Source organism: Natrix helvetica, assembly GCF_964273705.1.
Source record: "Natrix helvetica genome assembly, chromosome: 1".
Classification (NCBI taxonomy): domain Eukaryota; kingdom Metazoa; phylum Chordata; class Lepidosauria; order Squamata; family Natricidae; genus Natrix; species Natrix helvetica.
Window position 1 is genome coordinate 187635800 of NC_138548.1, and position 4596 is coordinate 187640395.

The 4596-nt window shown below is 40.1% G+C and overlaps 1 long non-coding RNA gene across 2 annotated transcripts; it reads left to right on the forward strand.

Annotated features, from left to right (window-relative positions):
- The first annotated feature begins 450 nt into the window (after window positions 1-450).
- On the forward strand, window positions 451-3263 carry LOC309384559. Of its 2 annotated transcripts, none has more exons than XR_014174075.1 (2): window positions 451-614; window positions 1584-3263. It is a non-coding gene; the product is annotated as an uncharacterized lncRNA (long non-coding RNA). The 2 variants fall into 2 exon arrangements; XR_014174076.1 differs by lacking the exon at window positions 451-614 and adding an exon at window positions 645-937.
- Window positions 3264-4596: the final 1333 nt, after the last annotated feature.

Consider the following 4596-nt stretch of genomic DNA (forward strand, 5'->3'; position numbering starts at 1 on the left):
AACGTTTTCACTGAGGTCAAACCCCAGACACCCGGGAAAGTCCAGACGGATTCGGCCGTATTTTCAAGCCCCTCAAAGCGTCCTCGGCTTATTCGACCGGGTCTGCTCCGCATTAGCAGAAGCTGTCCTGGGCTAGAGACCAGGTGATCGATTCATGCCTCTACGCGGTTACGCGCTTGGCGGCATCACTCGAGATGAACCCGGACTCGGGCCCCAATCCAGCGCTATAAACTCTTCGGGGCGCTCAAACTGGGCTGCTTAAGTACAACAGACAGCCAGGTCAGTCCAAGTTCCATAGACCGCTTCGGAGTTCCCTAGCTCCCTCCCGCCGCTCCGCTACAGGCGCAGCGCGACAAAACAGAGGGAGAAAATGGAATTTGTTCTCTGCGCGCAGCAATTGGCTAACAAGACGGGAGAGGCGTGGCGTCCTTATCAGGCATTACCGGGAAAGTGAGCGTTTTGGACGATTTCGCTGCACCGGAAATTCTGCTTGACTCGAGGGCCAATGGGGGCGAGGTAAAATTACGCCCGGTGCAAAACAAGTGGCGCGTCCTCCCTGCTTTCCAAGGTGATCTCGGGGTTACGTAGCCAGCGTCTGGGAGCGCGACATTTTGGCGGGTACGAGAAGGAGGAGGGTGGAGGGGTGGGCCTTGCAAACCAATCGCAGAAGGCGAGGGCTGAGCTCAGAAGTCCACCAGGCTCCCACTCACTCGGGCGGGTGCAGAGGGACAGGAGCCACCCGGCTTAATGCATTCTTGGTTTAGTGGAATTCTGTACTGCACTTCCGCACCCTCTGCCAGATTAGGCTATTTGCAGCTCTGGTGTTCCGCCTTAAGCAGCCTCTGCAGCACCTTCTCCTGCACCATCTGCCTCCCAAATGAAAGGTGATGCATGAAGCAAACTTCATACAGCCTGAGGAAAAGGGGTCATTAAAGAGGTAGACAATCTAGATTTTATCGTATTGCCTTTTAGTTATTAATAATGAATTTATACAAGTTCTTATCCATTTAACAGCACTTAATAGTTATGAAGTGATTTCACTATGAAAAGAAAAAGAGAGACTTGGAATGTGTGCCTCACCTATCAGTACCTTCTTTTTCTGGGATCCTGTGGCAGAGCCCAGGAAAAGCTTTTTCAAGGAACATTTACATTCTGTTCTTCAAATTCAAGTTGCGGCATAATATTTAACTAATATTTCCCTAAAGGTACATAGGTTGTTGTTTCACTTAAGGAACATAAAATGAATGCTGTGAAGTATGTTTCAAGCAAAAACAATGCTTCAAGGACCTCTTGCCAATTTTTTTGCATTTATTAGTCATCAAATATACACATTAAATTTAAGTGGCCAAACAGACAGAAAAGCAAAGGAAATGCTGGCGTTTAATGCAAAGTCACAGGTAGAACCATTAACCAGTGGAATGGCTTGCCTTTGTGGGTGCTCCAACACTGAGGTTTTAAAGAAAAGATTGGACAGCCATTTGTCTGAACTGGTGTGGGATCTCTTGCTTGAGTTTGGACTAGAAGACCATCAAGGTCCCTTCCAGCTTTGTTATTCTATTAAATTGATTGTATGTCTCCTTCAGACTTCATTGTATGAGTACTGTGGATACCATCTTGCTGTCATTTCTACAATTCACAACATAAACCTGTTTGGATTTGTTACAAGGTTTCTGTCAATACAGGAACAACAGAGACAGATGAGTATTTCAGCCTTTATTTTTCTGTTGAATGGATAAAAAAGACTTACTAACCCTTACTACACATTTAAATTAATATTCATCAATTATAATGTCTTCAACGCGCATAAACCATCATGTATTCTTTGCAAGCATCCATACCATAATAAATCATGGATTATTCTATTAATCTTTGGATTAGTTAAATTTTATCAATCGTTGATGAATTGTAACCTAACCATGCTATAAATAAAACAAATAAATAAGGAAGCATGTAATTAAATACTTTAGCTAGGTTGTAAGCTCTGAAGAGCTAATTACAAAGCTGTGGTAGATGCCATGAAAAGGATCCTTTTTCCACAACACGAATTTGGAAACTTCTTTTGTAAAAGCTTCCATGCATATTTGTTAAATAGTCCAACTTGAGGGATCATTTATCTTGAGTGGATGTCACAGGGAAGAGGTGGTTGATTTATTATCTATAGTGTCTGAGAGCGGGGCAAGAAGCAATGGGTGAAAGCTCATAGAAGGAGATTCAACCTGGAACTAAGGAGGAATTTTCTGATAGTGAGAACAGTGACATTATTTTGAGATTTGGAGATATTTGCCTATCACCTAAACATATGTTCATGTTACTGCTTTTTCTTTTGTCCATTATGATCTTGCCTTGGTTTTACAGCTTTCTAGGACACGGTGGCTCAGTGGCTAAGTTGCTGAACATGTCGATCAGAAAGGCTGGCGGTTCGAATCCCTAGCACTGCGTAATGGAGTGAGCTCCCGTTACTTGTCCCAGCTTCTGCCAACCTAGCAGTTCGAAAGCAGATAAAAAATGCAAGTAGAAAAATAGGAACCACCTTTGTTGGAAGGATAACAACATTCCATGCACCTTCGGCATTTAGTCATGGCGGCCACATGCCCAGGGAGACGTATTCAGACAGCGCTGTCTCTTTGGCTTTGAAATGGAGATGAACACCACCCCCTAGAATTGGGAACGACTAACACACATGTGCGACAGAAATCTTTACCTTTACCTTTACCTTAGGCTGCTTTGGTGGCCACTTAGGAACTGTATTTGAGTTATGCACTATGAAAGAATGTGTTTTGTTTAAAGAAGAGCATTACTCTTGGCAGAAAACATCGAACATGGAAACCCAGCATGGACCCAAGGACTAAAAATGTTCTATAAATTACTAAGCAAATATATTCTCATTTTGCGGAGCTTGAGAATTGGTAGTCTTAAGTGAAAAGAAATCAGACTCTGCAGAAAACCTTATCTTGAATTAATTTAAGTACTTTTTTTGAAGAAAGCATAAAATTGCACCTTAGGATGGGATTTAGAATTTATGAAATTCCAACAAGACTCTGAATTGAAAAGTTAGGTAGGAGAATGGAAGTAAGTATAATATACATGTATCTAAGCATTCCTTAGACTCTATATTTCTCAGTTTATATCTCTGGTTACATATTTAAATGTGTAAAAATAGTAGTTTGCAAATTTACATGTGAATAACCCCATAAAACTGTTTTGCTTTTTTTTTAGTTTTCAAAAGATAAGTAATATAGGAATTAAAAATCTAGTATATGATACAGACAGTCTCATGGCCCTCTTGCTTCTCTTCAGAAGTATCATATATTGTTCACAATTAAATAGATAGCTATTTACAATATATTTATATATTATCTATTGTATTTACAACATTTACATTGCACATAAATTTAATTATTATTCACAGGTAGATCTTGACTTATAACCATTCATTTAATGAGCAACGTTATGACTGTTAAAAAAAATAACTTAACAACCGTCCTTGCACATAAGACCATTGCACTGTCTCCACGGTCATATAATCAAAATTCAGGTGCTTGGCAACCACAATGTATTTATGACAATTGCAGCATCCTTGGGTTGCAGGTCTTTCTACCTTCCTGCAGAACAAAAAAGATCCTGAAATTGGGCACAACTCACAGCTATCACATTACTTAGTGAAGGAAGTTCTAATCCCACTTTTGGTCATAAATCAAAGATTATCTGTACAATATAATTATTCTTTCCCACTACTATAGAATTCTGAATTCACAGAATTCTACAGATAATTGTTAACTGGTTGGGGAATGTAAGGAAAAACACATGCAGAATGTCACAGGTGCTAATTTCTATCTCAGCCCTCATCTGATTCAGCAGACTGGCTTACAACTTTCAAGCAAAGTATTTCCTCTCCTTCAACAAACCAAGCACAATTAAATGAGCAGTCAGGCTTCCTACATGCAGCTCTTTTATAGAATACAGAATAACAGAGTTGGAAGCAACCTTAGAGATCCAGTCCCTGCTTGAGCAGGAGACCCTATGCCATTCCAAACAAATGACTGTCCAATCTCTTCTTAAAAACCTCTAGTGATGGAGCACTCACAACTCCTGGAAGTAAGTTGATACACTGATTAATTGTTCCTGTGAAGGGAGGGAATTTTCCCCCCACCTTCGATTGAGGTGCGGATCACCAGACCTTCCAAGAAGCATATCTCTTGATAAGAAATAAACAAAAATCTGAGAACATGTTCTAATGAAAACAAACTTTAATATGAAATAAAAATAAAACCTTATTATCTAAATTCTTACATTTTGGCAAGAGCAATTGTCACCCACCTCCTTCAGTAGGCAAACGAAGATCAGAAGAAAGTACAAGAATGTGTGACGTATTAAGAAACGTGTTAAGAAGCATGCGCAGTAAATCATTGTCAGATAAGAAAAATATTCCTACAGTATATCTCAGAATAGAAGTTCAATTGACAAACAAAATAACGTAGTGGCACCCCTTCTTTTGTCACTTGGGCTGATATTATTAAATTATCAAAGAAGGCACATCTTCTCTCGCAGATACTCGTGTTGAGCTGCTGGAAGTGGTTTGTTGAGCATGTCAGCAAT